Source organism: Saccopteryx bilineata, chromosome 6 (genome assembly GCF_036850765.1).
Source record: "Saccopteryx bilineata isolate mSacBil1 chromosome 6, mSacBil1_pri_phased_curated, whole genome shotgun sequence".
NCBI lineage: Eukaryota > Metazoa > Chordata > Mammalia > Chiroptera > Emballonuridae > Saccopteryx > Saccopteryx bilineata.
This window is the reverse complement of record NC_089495.1, coordinates 125,007,417-125,025,970: the sequence shown is the minus strand read 5'-3', so window position 1 is coordinate 125,025,970 and position 18,554 is coordinate 125,007,417.

Sequence of the window (18,554 nt, the reverse complement as noted above, 5' to 3'; positions counted from 1 at the left end):
TTTAAATTTAAAGTGAATGGAATATGGATCCTTAGGACTTGCTAATTTGGTTAATACATTGTAAGGTATATTAAAATTTTTAAATCAAATAAGAATTCAAGTATTAGGATTAATTAAAGTTATATGTTATACTTGTGTTTCTGTGTTGAAAATTTGTCTTATTTTTGTGTAAAAATATGCTCAAATCTGTAAAATTAAGGAATTAAGTAAAATTAAGTCATTTTAAAGAATTTATTTCAAGCTGCTTCAGGCAGTTGGCTGCTTGTAAGGCCACATCCTGAAAAAGAGGCACCAAGGAAAGCGGGAATTTAGTTCTTCTGATGCCCTGAAATAGACTTAACAATACAAGAGACTTTTAGATATAGAAACTGATGCATCTCTTATTACTAAGCAACATTAGTTTTCTTTTTACCCCTCTTAGACAGTAGTCACTAAGCTGCAAGGCTTAGGGAAAGTCCTGAAACAAAGCTCTAAGGCCTGACCAGGTAGTGGCGCAGTGAATAGAGCATCGGACTGGGATGCAGAGGACCCAGGTTCGAGACCCCGAGGTCGCTTGAGCGCCGGCTCATCTGGTTTGAGCAAAAAGCTTACCAGCTTGAACCCAAGGTCGCTGGCTCGAGCAAGGGGTTACTTAGTCTGCTGAAGGCCCGTGGTCAAGGCACATATGAGAAAGCAATCAATGAACAATTAAGGTGTTACAACGCGCAATGAAAAACTAATGATTGATGCTTCTCATCTTTCTCCGTTCCTGCCTGTCTGTCCCTGTCTATCCCTCTCTCTCTCTGTCTCTGTAAAAAAAAAAAAAAAAAAAAAAAAAAAAAGCTCTAAAAAAATTTTTTTTTTTTTTTAATTTTATTTATTGATTTTACAGAGAGAGGAGGGGAGAGAACAAGAAATATCAAGTCATAGTTGCTTCACTTTCATTGTTCATTGATTGCTTGTTGTATGTGCCTTGACCGGGCAAGCCCAGGGTTTTGAACCAGCAACCTCAGCATTCCAAGTCAATGCTTTATCCACCGTGCCACCACAGGTCAGGCAAAAAATTTTTTTTACAATAGGAAAATAACAAGGGTCATTTGGCCTCTGATAAAGAAAAACATTTATCTTAGAAATAATTAAAAGAGCAACTTTTTAAATTATAGTCTAAACTTTCTGACAAGGAGTTTTTTATACTCACTATGACCAAATCCCTGTCAAAGCTCTTAAAGAGTTAAAAACAGCTTGCTCCCACTATAGAACTAACTCTCCTTATCCGCAGGAACTACTATCCTCCTTTACGGACTCTGAATGTATTATCTCAAAAAATTTAGAAATGTTAGCTTGGACTGTTCTTTCAAAAGCGAAAGAGTTACAATTTATGACTTAGTAAAAGAATTAGGCTGTATTCATGCTAATCGGAATGCTAATGCTAACCTTATTAATATTACCCAAGATAAACTTTTTAAATGGACAGTTTGCTAATTTACAACAGCAATGTAAGCAAAATGTAGGGGTGAGGATTTGCTCTTATCTCCACAGATATGGGAGACCAGTAGATACCTTCCAGAAGATTGAAGCCTCGGCATAAGTCAGATGTAGAAAAAAGGGAAATTTGACTATTAGTTAAACTTACCCAGAAGGCAAAAAATGTTTTTTTTTTTGTTTTTTTTTTTTTTTTAATTTTTTTCTTCTTTATTCATTTTTAGAGAGGAGAGAGAGAGGGAGAGAGAGAGAGACAGAGAGAGAGAAGGGGGGAGGAGCTGGAAGCATCAACTCCCATATGTGCCTTGACCAGGCAAGCCCAGGGTTTTGAACCAGCGACCTCAGCATTTCCAGGTCGACGCGTTATCCACTGCGCCACCACAGGTCAGGCCAAAAAATGTTTTAATTAAGACTAAAACTTTAAAAACATCCTTAGCTCTGTTTCTAACAATGCTAGCTGTTGTGTCTATAACAATAAGCATAACTAACTATTCTTACTAAGTTTATATTACTTCCACAAGCAATGTTGAATAGCCCGACACTGTATCAACATTATGTAAATCAACCTTTAGAAAAAATTCATCCGAAATATCCTCAATCTTTAATAATCCATTATATAGATGACATATTAATAGCTTGTGACAATAATGCTGAACTTTCAGTCATCCTTAAAGATACTTCTGGCCTGACCAGGCGGTGGTGCAGTGGATAGAGCGTCGGACTGGGATGAGGAAGGACCCAGGTTCGAGACCCCAAGGTCGCCAGCTTGAGCGCAGGCTCATCTGGCTTGAGCAAAAAGCTCACCAGCTGGACCCAAGGTCGCTGGCTCGAGCAAGGGGTTACTCGGTCTGCTGAAGGCCCACGGTCAAGGCACATATGAGAAAGCAATCAATGAACAACTAAGGTGTCGCAAGGAAAAACTGATGATTGATGCTTCTTATCTCTCTCCCTTCCTGTCTGTCTGTCCCTATCTATCCCTCTCTCTGACTCTCTCTCTGTCTCTGTAAAAAAAAAAAAAAAGATACTTCTGAAACCTTAAATCAGTATAGTTTAATTATAGCTAAAGACAAAATTCAAACATCCTGTCCTATTAACATTGTTACTGATTCATAATATGTAGAACATATAGTTAAACTTATAGAAACTGTTTATATTTCAAATGATAGTTCTAAATTGCACAAATTGTTTCAAGAGTTACAACTTTTTTTTTTTTTTTTTACAGAGACAGAGAGAGAGTCAGAGAGAGGGACAGACAGGGACAGACAGACAGGAATGGAGAGATGAGAAGCATCAATCATTAGTTTTTCGTTGCACATTGCAACACCTTAATTGTTCATTGATTGCCTTCTCATACATGCCTTGACCACGGGCCTTCAGCAGACTGAGTAACCCCTTGCTCAAGCCAGTGACCTTGGGCTCAAGCTGGTGAGCTTTTGCTCAAACCAGATAAAGCCTCACTCAAGCTGGCGACCTCGGGGTCTCGAACCTGGGTCTTCCGCATCCCAATCCGACGCTCTATCTACTATGCCACCACCCAGTCAGGCAAGAGTTACAACTTTTATTGTAGGAACAAAATTCCCCTGTCTATATAACTCACATTTGTTCTCATACAGCTTTACCAGGACCTATGTCTACTACAAATAATAAAGTTAATCAATTACTCGTTAGATCAATAGAAATAGCTACTAAATTTCATACAGAGACTCATACAAATAGAAAAGGTTTAATGCAAAAATTTTAAATGACCAGGCAAGAAGCTCAGAATATTGTTAGAAACTGTCCTCAGTATAGTATTATAAATGCTCCTCCATTACCAGGAGGAATGAATTCTAGAGGGCAACACAGTAATAAACTGTAGCAAATAGATATTACTCATAATTCTTCTTTTAGAAAACTATCTTAGGTACAGTTTTATTGATATTTATTCTTCCTTTTGATAGTCCACACCTTTGCCTAGAGAAAAGGCTGATTGTGTCATTCAACATCTTACTGAAGCTTTTTTTGTGTGTGTATTTTTCTGAAGTTGGAAATGGGAAGGCAGTCAGACAGACTCCCGCATGAGCCTGACCAGGATCCACCCGGCATGTCCACCAGGGGGCGATGCTCTGCCCATCTGGGGCGTTGCTTTGTTGTAACCAGAGCCATTCTAGCGCCTGAGGCAGAGGCCATAGAGCCATCCTCAGCGCCCAGGCCAACTTTGCTCCCATGGAGCCTCAGCTGCGGGAGAGGAAGAGAGAGACAGAGAGGAAGGAGAAGGGGAGGGGTGGAGAAGCAGATGGGCGCTTCTCCTATGTGCCCTGGCTGGGAATCGAACCTGGGACTCCTGCACGCCAGGCCGACGCTCTACCACTGAGCCAACCAGCCAGGGCCTCAACATTTTATTAAAGCTTTTAATGTTATAGGCATTCTTAAAGCAATTAAAACTGACAATAATCCTGCTTATACATCTGCTAAATTTCAACAATTCTTAGCATTTTAGAATATTAAACATACTACTAAAATTCCATATAATTCACAAGGACAAGCAATTATTGAATGCAGTAATTGCACTCTAAAAAATATGTTACTTAAACAAAAAGGAGAGAGAAGATTATCCCCTAGACTTACGTTACATAAAGCTTTATTTACTTTAAATTTCTTAAATACAGGAGAAGATAATATGACTGCTGCAGACAGACACTGGACAAAAAATAACAGTTCTAATGCTAATCAACCTGTGCATCATAAAAATGAGTTGGGTCAATAGGTACCTGGTGTAGTGCAACATTGGGGAAGAGGGTTTGCTTGTGTCATTGCAGAATCTGGTGAAGTCCTTTGGAGTCCTGCTTGCAGAATTAAACTAACAACATGAGTAAGAGAAATAGATTCTTTCCATATCTGCCCATTTCTGAGATAGAAGAAATAAATTTCAAAAGAAGAATCTTTTTTTTTTTTTTACAGAGGCAGAGATAGACAGGGACAGACAGACAGGAACAGAGAGAGATGAGAAGCATCAATCATCAGTTTCTCGTTGCGCGTTGTGACTTCTTAGTTGTTCATTGATTGCTTTCTCACATGTGCCCTGACCGTGGGCCTTCAGCAGACCGAGTAACCCCCTGCTGGAGCCAGCGACCTTGTGTCTAAGCTGGTGAGCTCTTTGCTCAAGCCAGATGAGCCCGCGCTCAAGCTGGCGACCTCGGGGTCTCGAACCTGGGTCCTTCCGCATCCCAGTCCGACGCTTTATCCACTGCGCCACCACCTGGTCAGGCTCAAAAGAAGAATCTTTTTTTTTTTTTTTTTTTCAAAAGAAGAATCTTAAAGATGCTGCTGCTTGGTATTGAAAAGGCTAAAATACCAAGTTGGAGTCAACTTAAAAAGCTGACCTTTAATGGTAAAAAGATGCTACAAGCTACTAGAAAAGAAGAAAATGCTACTAACCTGGTTTTAGCAATGTTTGCTTTGGTAACAATTCCGGTAAGTAGAGCTGAAATTTTTAATTATTAGGCATATATCCCTAATCCTCCATTAAGTAGAGCTATTCATTAGGAAGATAGTGCCTTTCTTATTTTTGTTAATGACTCTAATTGGCTTCCAGGACCTTTTGATGATACGAGGTCCCTTAGCACCTTCAGAAGAAGGCATGAAATTAGAAAATTATACAACAGAAGTTGAGGGATTACCTATATGTATAGGACATGAGCCACATTGTTTAAAAATAGAAGCTCAAGTTTGGCTCTCTATTGTCAAAAATAACTGTAAAGGAGAAGGAAAAAACATTTGTTACAAGGATACGGATTTAAAAGTAATACATCTGTACATGAAACATGATAGATTAAAGCCCTCATATTTCACCCGAGTAAAAGGTCAGGGTGCTGTTTTAAGGTGGCATAAGAACAATGGTTTAATTACAGCTGGTGGTCAAGGTAATCATACTATCATATGGCATAGAGGAGGGATGTGACCTCAAGCTCCCCACATATAAAATTTGGTCCTATAGTCTGACCAAGCAGTGGTGCAGTGGATAGAGCAACGGACTGGGATGTGGAGGACCCAGGTTCAAGACTCTGAGGTCACCAGCTTGAGCATGAGCTCATCTGGTTTGAGCAAGGCTCACCAGCTTGAGCACAAGGTCGCTGGCTCGAGCAAGGGGTTACTCCGTCTGCTGTAGCCCCCCGGTCAAGGCACATATGAGAAATCAATCAATGAACAACTAAGGAGCCACAATGAAGAATTGATCATCTCTCTCCCTTCCTGTCTGTCCCTCTCTCTGTCTCTGTCACAAAATAAATAAATAAATAAATAAAAATTTAAAAATAGAAATTATAAAGATGCCCTTCATAATGCTGTCTTCCTGAGCACTCAAGCGATAATACACTTCTCCCTTAGGTGGCCAGGTGCTGGTTGCCCATGGAGTTAACTGGAGGTCCACCTCTAGCCTCCTACCCCACAGTGCCAACCTGGCCACCCATCATAGGTAGGGGGCCTGTACAGTCCAGGGCCACGCCCATTGATGCCATTGGACTTTAAGGAGGGATGTTGGGGCAGGCAAAAGCACATTGCCCTGTTGCCCAAAGCCCAATTGAGCAAGGTGTCCTTGGTGTGCTTCTATAACTGGATGGGAGCAGCTGCCCGGTGCAAGAGGGAATCCACCAAAGCTGCCCCTGCACCCTTGTCAAGGTCTCTCATTCAAAATCTGGAGTACTGTCCACAAGCAGCATATCTATCCAGTAAGGGAACTAGTGCCTCCCTCCTGTTGCTGTCCCTGCTTTAAGAGTCCATTATACCGCTCAATGATACTAGCAGCCTGTGGGTGGTAGGGGATGTGGGGCAGCCATGTTAGGCTTACCTGCGGGTTTACCAGCTGCAGACACTTTGCTTAATTAGTACATGAGCAAGTGGCAGAGGGACGTGTGCACAGCCTATGTAAGGCCGTGGGTGCTTCCCTGGGTGGCAGTTCTCTTAGGTCACTTTCCCACCACTGTGAGGTGAGGTGTGGTTTTCCTTGCTCCCTTGCCTTTACTACAAATAGCAGCTTTTCCTTTGTTTATTAACTCTTGCCCTTTTATTGTTTATTTGTTCACCTGTCTTTGTGAGCCTCCAATAAATAGGTATGTGTCGTGAACCAGCGCAACTAGTAATTCCAGGTCCTGAGTGGGAACGGTGTGGAATTAAGAAAATATGCTTAAAGAATTATTATGGGTTTGTTTGTTTTTTTGTTTGTTTTTTTACAGAGGCAGAGATAGACAGGGACAGACAGACAGGAACGGAGAGAGATGAGAAGCATCAATCATCAGTTTCTCGTTGCGCGTTGTGACTTCTTAGTTGTTCATTGATTGCTTTCTCACATGTGCCTTGACCGTGGGCCTTCAGCAGACCGAGTAACCCCCTGCTGGAGCCAGCGACCTTGGGTCCAAGCTGGTGAGCTCTTTGCTCAAGCCAGATGAGCCCGCGCTCAAGCTGGCGACCTCGGGGTCTCGAACCTGGGTCCTTCCGCATCCCAGTCCGACGCTCTATCCACTGTGCCACCACCTGGTCAGGCTGCTTAAAGAATTAAAGAATGGGTTTGGGAGGGCTCTGCAAAACTGATAGCAGAAACAGACCACTCTCAAAAACTGCATCTTGCTTTATTTATAGGGCAAAGTGGGCCATTAGCAACTCAGGCTGCAACTGCTGTCCCCAGACTCAGAGCCTGGCTGGTGATCACCAAGAAGCAAAGGGGGAACAACTTTATTAAGTTCCCTATAATCCACTGTTATTCACCAGGTTGCAGCAAAGAGTCCCTCAGGGGCAACCACAGCCTCCTCCACAATAGTGGGGCACTCTGTGGTCTGGCCTTACACCCAGGCAGAGCTGATGGAGTTGGGGGTGCAATTCAGGCAGAAACCCATGGAGCCCCTAGCAGTCTGGCTACTGAGGTGTGGGACATAGGGGGTGAATGGCATCATGCTCTCCAGAACAGAGATGGAGAAATAGGCCACCATTACTATACACTCCTCCATGAGGCAGTGTCTTCAGAACTGCCATGACAACCCAGGAGACCACACCCTATTAGAATGAGTGATGGCTGCCATTTGTACAGTCTGGCAGAATGCTGGGGACTTGCTGGGGGCAGTGAGTTAGTGGCAGTGCTATAGTGAGTTAGTAAAGGTTCTTCAGAAATTAGGTATGAAGAATGCTGCTTTCCACCCGGGGCCCCGTGGACCAGATGAGTGCCAGGATGCGGGAACTTATTCTCTGCAGCGCCCCATCAGCCCTTTTTGGGTCACTAGTGGCAATCCTGAGCCTTTATGTGGGACAGCCTATCAACATGGTTACACAGATGGTAGCAGATTTGGGGGAGCTGGAGGCAGCACAGAATCACAAAGCTGTGAGGGCTGCTGCCCGTGCTCCCCCCTCTGACTAGCAAGAGGAATGGGCCTGTGAAACTTACCTGAACACAGATGTGGGTGGATTTAATTGCGGCTGGGGCAGATAGGGAGAAATTGGATGGCAAGCATAACAAGGTTCTTTTGGAGTTTTGGCAGCAGCTTAGACCAGGACAGAGATTCCAGCTGCAGAGTTGAATGGCCCCAGCAGCTACCAATAAAACAGTTGGTGCACGGGCAGCATGGTTACAAGATTATATGATGGAGACCACTGAAGGAGAGGAGGACCCCAAGACCCACTGTCCCAGTTGAGTAGGGGGAAGGCTGAGGGACCTGTCTAATAGGGACAGGCGGGGACTGGAGGCCACACGTGGAACTGGCTATCCATTGGTCTCCTTCTAACGTACAACTGGTATTGGCCTTGGTGGATACAGGTGCAGAATGTTTCCTTCTTTATGAGAACCCAGAATGGTTTTCTGGGACCCGGGCCCCAGTGGCCATTGATGGTTATGGGGCCAATCTGTTCAAGTGCAGCCAATAACTATTTCATTGGGGATAGGAAGAGTGCTTCCTAAGCCATATAAGGTAGATGTCTTACAAGGACTGTGGTTGGAAACTATAGTTGGGAGTTCCATCTGCAAGTCTAGGTTGTGAAGGCAGTGTTGCAGGGACATGCAGCACATTCCCCCTTGCAATTACCTGTTCCCCAGTGTGTGACTAGCACGAAGCAGTACCACCTGCCAGGCAGCTATGAAGAAATCACTGGGATGATCCTCTAACTAGAAAAGGTGGGGATCATCTGGCTAGCACACAGCCCTTACAACTCCCCAGTGTGGCCTGGGCACAAACCAGATGCAATCTGGTGAACGACAATGGATTACAGGGAACTTAATAAAGTTGTTTACCCTTTTCATGCGCTGTACCCTCAATAGCTAACCTGGTGGATTGGTTAAGCCATGAGTTGGGGACATACCACTTTGTGGCAGACTTGGCTAATGACTTTTTCTCTGTTGATATAGCTGCAGAGAGTTAAGACCAATTTGCCTTCACTTGGGAAGGGCAGCAATGGACCTTTACAGTATTACCACAGGCTATTTGCATAGCCCCACCTTGTGTCACGGGCTGGTGGCTGCTGACCTGGCTAAATGGAAACAAACAGAGGCAGTTCATATGTATCATTATATCGATGACATTATACTAACTTGCGACTCTTCCAGAATTGGAGCAAGCAGTCCCTACCCTGCTATCCCATATGAAAGTGTGTAGCTGGACGGTCAATGAGGGCAAATTACAAAGACCTGGGTATCTGTTAAGCTCCTAGGGGTTGTCTGGTTGGGTAAGACAAAGGTTATCCCTGACGCAGTTATAGATAAGATCCAAACATACCCCATGCCCACTATGGTAAAGCAGTTACAGGAATTCCTAGGTCTGTGGGGGTACTGGTGAGTATTCACACCCCATTTAGCTCTGTAACTGTGCCCCTTATATCATTTTATTTGGAAGGGGGTTTGCTGGGATTGGACTGAGCAGGCACAAGTTGCATTTGCAGCAGCTAAGAGAGCTTTCAAGGTGGCACAGGCATTGAATGTGTTTGATCCTGCCAGGCCCTGTGAGCTTGATGTCCATGTAACCCCTGAGGGGTTTGGATGGGGCTTGTGGCAACAGACAGAATGCCTATGGCAACCTATTGGGTTTTGGTCCCAATTGTGGAAAGGCACTAAAGTCTATTACTCATTAGTGGAGAAACAGTTGGCAACTGTGTACACTGCCCTCCTAGACACTGAGAGTATTATGACCACAACTCCAGTTACGGTCAAGACCACATACCCTATTGCAGAATGGGTGAGAGATTGGGCAACCATACCTTGCAGTGGTATGGCCCAAACCTCCACCCTGGTCAAGTGGGGTGCATACAACGCTGTGCTCTTAGCACCAGCCCATTGACAGCAGAAGTGCGGGAAGTCTTGAGTCCAGTCACCTATGCGACCTTAGAGTCAGGTGCAGCTGGGGCTCAGGAGGCAGAACCTGAAGTCAGTCCCTACTAGAAGGGGTGAATGCCCATCCTTGAGAATGCCTGGTATACTGATGGTTCTAGCAGGGGCCAGCTGGCCAAGTAGACGGCCATATCCTTTCACTTGGCCACTGAGACTATTTGGATGGACACAGGTACAGGCCAAAGCAGCCAGTGGGCGAAATTAAGAGCCATATGGCTAGTTGCTCTTAATGAACCTTCACCTCTGGTGATTTGCTGTGGGAGACAGACTGTAAGCTGACAAAATCCTTACAACCTAGGCCTAGGGCTTATTGTAAGACTAAGCTCTTCTCCAGCCTTCTAATACTAAGATCTTCCACACACCCTTTTAAGACTAAGATCTTCTCAATACACTTCTCAAAACTAAACTTTTCTCCACATCCTTGACTGTTGCATGATGTGGGGTGTACACTCTTATGAGGAATCCCATTATGCCTCAGATAAGTGGCTTTGTATCAGAGACTTTCTTATTTGTATATTGGCTTAAAGGCTTTAATTATCTAAGCTATATAATAAAGCAAGACCAGGGGCTCTCGCTCTCTGATCTTACCATCAGCATTGAGTCTATTTTCTTAATTCCATGCTGTTCTCCCTCAGGACCTGGAATTACTAGCTGCGCTGGTTCACAGCAATTTGCACTGACAGCTGGGTTGTCTATCATGGATTGACCCTTTAGATTGCTACCTGGAACATTAACCAGCAGATGATAATGCACTGTTTGCAATGGGGTCAGGCCATGTGGCAGGCCTTATGGGAAATAGGACACCAGAAGCAGGTGACAGTATACCATGTCACAGGGCATGCCCCTCTAGCCCATCCTGGGAATGATGAGGCAGACACTTTGGCGAGGGTGAGATGGTTAGAGATTGCATCTGCAGGTGACATGGCACAGTGGCTCCACTGGCATCTGCTCCATGTAGGACAAAAAACTATGTGGGCAACCGTTAAGGCATGGACCTTGCCTATGTCCTATGCAGAGGTACTTGCAGCCTGCAAGCAATGTGCAGTGTGTTCCAAGGAGCACCCATGAAGACAACTGGCATTACCTGGCCAGATCCAGAGGGGTCATGTTCCACTGACACGATGGCACAGACATCATTGGACCCTTACCAAAGTCAGACAGGTACCAATATGCAGTGACATGTGTAGAAACTGCCACCAGTCTGCTTGCTGCCTACCCTGCCCATAACCTAGAGTCTAGACCAAAGGGCGGTCATACAGGCTCTGGACTGCCTGAGTGCTGTGTACAGGTGGCCGCTGGTCCTTGAAAGTGACAATGGTACTCGTTTCATGGGTTCTATGGAGAGGCAATGGGCTCAAGACCTAAGGGTGGACTGGAAGTACCATGTCCCCTGTAATGCTGGTGGCCAAGGCCAGGCAGGTCCACATTGAATTTGGGCAGATGGTAGAGAAACTGGAGCCAGAAAGTGTCGGGCCATACCCATTTATTGGAGGCTCACAAATAAACAACAAAAAGGAAAGAGCTAATAAACAAAGGAAAACCTGCTATTCGCAGTAAGGGCAGGGGAGGAAGGAAAAGTGCACCTCATGGTGGCAGGAGAGTGATCTGGAAGAATCACCGCCCAGGGGAAGCACCCATAGCCTAATATAGGCTCTGCACTGTGCCTCTGCCATAGCTCACACACTAACCAAGCAAGTACTTGCTGCTGATAAAGCCACTAGCAAGCCTAATACAGCTGCCCCACAGCTGAGCTGCAGCATTTTTCATTGGCTAGGCTTGTTGCTGGGCCAGAAGAAAGTCTTCCTTCTTCCTGTCCAGGTAGTAAAGTAGATATACCTTTCTGTTGGAGAGGCAACACTAGTCTTTTCCTGTTTGGGGTATGTGGGGAGCTGTGTTAGGCTTGCTCACTGGTATACCGGCCACAAGCACTTTGCTTGATTAGTGCATGAGTACCTGGCAGAGGCACGTGTGCACAGCTGTGGGGCAGCTGTGTTAGGCTTGCTCACGGGTTACCGGCTGTAAGCACTTTGACTGACTGGTGCGTGGGTGTGTAGCAGCAGCATGTGTGTGTGGCCTATATAAGGCTATGGGTGCTTGCGCTCGAGAGAGATTGGGGGGATTGTGGATGGAGGATTGCCTGCCCACTACTGTAAGGGGCCATTCTTGCTGTTTAGTAGCCTGAAAAGCCGTTTTCCCCCTGCCTGCATGCTTGTACGCCATTGTGAGACTCTCTTAAATGGAATGGCCCAATGCTTTCGGCTCCACAGGTTTTTTGTCATCTGCCCAAATTCAATGTGGACCTGCCTGGCCATGACAGTGGCCACTGGCATTACAGGGTAATTGCCTAAGTGGTAGGCAAAGTGTGATACCTTTCTCTACAGGCCTTCCAGATCCCAATTTTAGTTGAGGTTTTCTTTGTTAATTTAGAGCAGATCTAAAACCCCGTTTATCTAACTCCCACACCTAGCTGTCAGTACACTAGCTAGCTCACAAGATGACAAAGTCTATATTTACTGAGCACTTACTTGGTATTCATTCAATGAGTACTAATTACAGGCCCGCTATGCAACCAGATCCTGTTTCAAGCACAAGCAGCCCAGCAGGAAATAAATCTGACGAAGTCCCAGAGGTGCCATGCTAGCGTATCACATGCAGAACATCACTCACTGCTTGGAAAGCCAGAGTCCTAAGTTTGTGAACCTGCGCCACGAAGATCTGAATGGCACTCTCCTTCAATGATCTGACGGGCACTCTCCTTTGACTTCGTGCACCTGGCCTCTCTGAGCCTGTTTCCTTAAGTGTAAATGGCAACTTGAATCACTCAGAACCAGGAGATTTCCAGCTGACCCTTCTGGCTGCCACACATGTGCAGTTATGCTGGTCAGTAAGCAGGATTGCTGGGAAAGTGTATGTGCCCTTCTTTAAAATTTTGGTGTACAGCCAACCCATCCTCTCAATCATCAGAGCATAATACGGTTTGCTCTGCCATCTTGCCCATTGCATGTGGCCCTGACTCTCTTATCCTAGGCTATTTAAATCAGAGTCCTAGCAATATTAATGGCATTCTGTAATGCTGATGGCTGAGGCCATGGCCAAACAGGTCCACATTGGATTTGAGCAGGTGATAAAGAAACTTCAGAGACAGAAAGTGTTAGGGCCATTCCGTTTAATAAAGTCTCACAATGGCAAACAAGCACACAGGCAGGGGAAACCACTTCTCAGGCAAACAAACAGCAAAATGGCCCCTCACAGTGGCAGACATGCAATCCGCACATCTGCAATCCCCAATCCCCCGTCTCTCTCGAGCGCAAGCACCCACAGCCTTATTATATAGAGGCCGTGCACACGTGCCTCTGCCATGTGCTCACGCACTAATCAAGCGAAGTGCTTGCAGCTGGTACACCAGCGAGCAAGCCTAACACAGCTGCCCCACATTCCACCCCTTTAGGGTTGCTCGCCTCACAATAGGTACATTACATACATTCCAAAAATGACAATTACAAAGGTGCCCTTCACAATGTCTCTCTTAGCACTCTGCCGAGGGAGTTAACGGGAGGCCCACCTCCAACTCCCCACTCCACAGTGTCAACAAGGCCACCCATTGTAGGTGGGGGCGCCTGTGCAGTCCAGGGCCATGCCCATTGAAAATAAAAATGTCCTTGGTGCATCTCTGCAACTGAGAGCAGCTTCCTGGTGCAAGAGGGCATCCACCAGAGCTGCCCCCACAGGGACTCTCATACTGTCCAAAGGTGGCATGTCCATCCAACAAGGGAGCTGGTGTCCCCCTCTGGTTGCAGTCCAGGAGTCAGTCCATCGTAGCCCAGTTGTCTGTGCAAATCACCAAGGTAAAGGTCCATTACAGGCAACTGGATTATGGCCTTAGGCCTCCCCCCTCATCCCTGTCATCATAGCAGCTCTGAAGACGGTGCCCCAAGGAGGAGCTCGTGGCAACAGTGGCCCACCTCTCCATCTCTGCTTCAGAGAGCATGCTGCCATCCACCCCTATGCCTCACAATCGCAGCAACCCTTCCAGGAGCTCAGTAGGTGCTCTTTGCTGCTGGGTTTTTACCTTCTGGACGACCACTGACCAAGCTCTGAGTGTGTGAGCAGCAACTTCAGCTCGAGCCTCTACATCCTCAAGAGGAGCTGGAGACGCCTGTTCCCGCTGACTCAGAGCCACTCCACTGGCACGGCTCCATCTTCAGCTCCTGCGGCTGCTGACTCTCGGCCTGAAGCTGAACCCACAGTGGTTCCTCCAACAAGTACCGCCGCCAACATTCAACTTCCAGGGCAAACTGCAACTCACGAACCTGTAGATCGCTTCAGTTCCAGGTGCGGTCAGTGCTCTGCAGCTCTCGAACCCGGTCAGCCTCCTTCTCCAGCTCTCGCTCAAGTTCATGCAGTCGTTGCTGCTCGGTATGCAGCTCATCCTGGAGCTTTTGACCTCGCTCAGCTTCTCACACAGAGCTCTTAGTTTATTATCGCAGGATTGTAAAAAACAGCCAGCCTACGGCCCCTAAAAGGATAGCCATGGGGAACCATATGCTGGAGAACAGCGACCACTCCTCTACCCCACCCTTCAAGGGTGTCAGCGGCTTCATACCTATCTGCTCCAAATCCTGCCGACTACGCCAGATGTAATGCCAGTGGCCAAGGCCATGGCCTGGCAGGTTCACACTGGATTCAGGCAGATGGTAGAGAAACTGCGGAGCTGGAAAAGGTTGGGCCATTCCATTTAATAAAGTCTCACAACTGCAGACAAGCACACAGGCAGGGGAAACCACCTCTCAGGCAAACAAACAGCAAAATGGCCCCTCACAGTGGTGGGCAGGCAATCTGCCATCCACAATCTCCCATCTCTCATCTCTCTAGAGTGCAAACACCATAGCCTTATACAGGCCATGCACATGAGCCTCTGCCATGTGCTTACACACTAATGAAGCAAAGTGCTTGCAGCTGGTAACCCCATAAGCAAGCCTAACACAATTGCCCCACACATTCCTTGAACAGAAATATCTTCTAAATCAGGGGTAGTCAACCTTTTTATACCTACTGCCCACTTTTGTATCTCTGTTAGTAATAAAATTTTCTAACCGCCCACCGGTTCCACAGTAATGGTGATTTATAAAGTAGGGAGGTAACTTTACTTCATAAAATTTATAAAGCAGAGTTACAAGTTAAAGCATATAATAATAATTACTTACCAAGTACTTGATGTCAGATTTTTGCTAAGTTTGGCAGAATAAATCTTTATAAAACAACTTACTATAGTTAAATCTATCTTTTTATTTATACTTTGGTTGCTCTGCTACCGCCCACCATGAAAGCTGGAACGCCCACTAGTGGGCGGTAGGGACCAGGTTGACTACGCTGTTCAAGAGCATACTCCATCAAGCAAATGTTTTAAGTTTAGGTTTTAATTTTTTTCCATTAATACTTTAATTTTACTGAAAACTTTAAATGCTCAGGTCTTTTAAAAAAATTAGGGTGGGGGGAGGGAAGGAGGGAGGGGGGAGGGGGAGGGGTACAAAGAAAACTGGATAGAGGGTGACGAAGGACGATTTCTCTTTGGGTGATGGGTATGCAACAGAACTAAATGACAAAACAACCTGGAAATGTATTCTTTGAGTATATGTACCCTGATTTATTGATGTCACCCCATTTAAATAAAAATTTATTTATAAAAAAATTATTACTCGCCTGACCTGTGGTGGCGCAGTGGATAAAGTGTCAACCTGGAAATGCTGAGGTCGCCGGTTCAAAACCCTGGGCTTGCCTGGTCAAGGCACATATGGGAGTTGAGGTTTCCTGCTCCTCCACCCCTTCTCTCTCTGTCTCTCTTCTCTCTCTCTCTCTCCCTCTCTCTCTCCTTTATAAAATGAATAAATAAAATAAAATAAAATAAAAGGCTTATCTTTGCGTAAAACAAGCCCTGTCCATTATTTCTGTAAAAAAAAAAAAAAAAAAAAATTATTACTCATATTTTCATCATATACAAGAGTAACATAACATTGATAAGATATTGATTATAAAGTTAGTATATAACATTGTATATGTAGAAAAGCCTTGACATTTTGGCTTTGGTTATTTTTAATGTCTACAGTAACAGAAAGAGGTATAATTAAGTTAAAGTATTTAGAATGCCTGCATTTATTATTTTTTTTTATTTTATTTTTTTGTATTTTTCTGAAGCTGGAAATGGGGAGAGACAGTCAGACAGACTCCCGCATGCGCCCCACCGGGATCCACCCAGCATGCCCACCAGGGGGCGACGCTCTGCCCTTCCGGGGCGTTGCTCTGTTGCGACCAGAGCTACTCCAGCGCCTGGGGCAGAGGCCAAGGAGCCATCCCCAGCGCCCGAGCCATCCCCAGCGCCCGGGACATCTTTGCTCCAATGGAGCCTCGCTGCGGGAGGGGAAGAGAGAGACAGAGAGGAAGAGAGGGGGAGGGGTGGAGAAGCAGATGGACGCTTCTCCTGTGTGCCCTGGCCGGGAATCGAACCCGGGACTTCTGCACTCCAGGCCAACGCTCTAGTACTGAGCCAACGAGCCAGGGCTGCCTGCATTTATTTTTACAGTGGTACATTAACACACAAGAACTTTATTTTATTTATTTATTTATTTTTTCATTTTTCTGAAGCTGGAAACGGGGAGGCAGTCAGACAGACTCCCGCATGCGCCTGACCGGGATCCACCCGGCATGCCCACCAGGGGGCGATGCTCTGCCCTTCCGGGGCGTTGCTCTGTTGTGTCCAGAGCTATTCTAGCGCCTGAGGCAGAGGTCACAGAGCCATCCCCAGCGCCCAGGCCATCTTTGCTCCAATAGAGCCTCGCTGTGGGAGGGGAAGAGAGAGACAGAGAGGAAGGAGAGGGGAGGGGTGGAGAAGCAAATGGGCGCTTCTCCCGTGTGCCCTGGCCGGGAATCGAACCCGGGACTCCTGCACGCCAGGCCGACGCTCTACCGCTGAGCCAACCGGCCAGGGCCACGAGAACTTTAAATCATGAACAATTTGAGAGATGAGCAGTCACTTGCGGGATTTTTTTGCTTTAAGTCACGAATGGATATTTTAATTACGAACTTCCACCACCCTCCACTAGATAGCCTGCTGAACGTTGGGTTTCACAGGTTACACAAGTAAATTGATAAAATATACATACAGTATCATATGTAGTGTATAAGGTCAATTTTGCAATTAAATGTAGCGTTAAGTGTGTAGAGAATAAGTTATGTTAAGTGATAGCACATGAAATGAAAACCTCCGCGCCCTGGCCGGTTGGCTCTGCGGTAGAGCGTCGGCCTAGCGTGTGGAGGACCCAGGTTCGATTCCCGGCCAGGGCACACAGGAGAAGCGCCCATTTGCTTCTCCACCCCTCCGCCACGCTTTCCTCTCTGTCTCTCTCTTCCCCTCCCACAGCCAAGGCTCCATTGGAGCAAAGATGGCCCGGGCGCTGGGGATGGCTCTGTGGCCTCTGCCCCAGGCGCTAGAGTGGCTCTGGTCGCAACATGGCGACGGCCAGGATGGGCAGAGCATTGCCCCCTGGTGGGCAGAGCATCGCCCCTGGTGGGCGTGCTGGGTGGATCCCGGTCGGGCGCATGCGGGAGTCTGTCTGACTGTCTCTCCCTGTTTCCAGCTTCAGAAAAATGAAAAAAAAAAAAAAAAAAAGAAATGAAAACCTCCGCCAGTCTTCACCCCCTGCCAGCATCTTCGCCTGAACTTGAACGTAAATAACATTTCATAAGGCCCTGGCCAGTTGGCTCAGCGGTAGAGTGTTGGCCTGGCGTGCAGGGGACCCGGGTTTGATTCCCGGCCAGGGCACATAGAAGAAGCACCCATTTGCTTCTCCACCCCCACCCCCTCCTTCCTCTCTGTCTCTCTCTTCCCCTCCCACAGCCAAGGCTCCATTGGAGCAAAGATGGCCTGGGCGCTGGGGATGGCTCCTTGGCCTCTGCCCCAGGCGCTAGAATGGCTCTGGTCGCGGCAGAGCGACGCCCCGGAGGGGCAGAGCATCGCCCCCTGGTGGGCAGAGCGTCGCCCCTGGTGGGCGTGCCTGGTGGATCCCGGTCGGGAGCATGCGGGAGTCTGACTGTCTCTCCCAGTTTCCAGCTTCAGAAAAAAAAAAAAATAATAACATTTCATAAACCAGTTTATTTCTTTACATTCTCTCTTATTATATATATGTGTGTATTTGTTATTTATAAAGTATATTTTCTTATTTAAAAGCATATAAAAGAAAAATTGGTGTGGTTTTGGGGGGCTGGAATGGATTAATTGCATTCCCATTAATTTAAATGGGGAAATTCAATTTGACATATGAACAAATTAAGCCACAAGCTCGGCCATGAAATGAACTATTATAAATTCGTGTGTCAAGGTACACCACTGTATTATATTATACATACATATTATATATTATATATATGTGTGTATATATATTGATATATATACACAATTATACAGGGTAAGATACACATAAACATAAGATTTACCATTTTAACCATTTACGTGTCCAGTTTAGTGGCATTAAGCACATTAACCTTGTTGTGCAGCTGTCACCACCATCCGTCTTCAGAACTTTTTCATTTTCTCAAATTGAAACTCCACTCATTACACACTAATTCCCCATTTTCCATAGGACTTTGTAACAAATATTTAGTTTAATAGGTCTGCTTTTGGCTAAATCAAATTTTACCAGTAACAGCCTTTTCCATTTTGAGTTGTCTGCATTATTTCTACCCCATTCCTATTGCCTTGGGT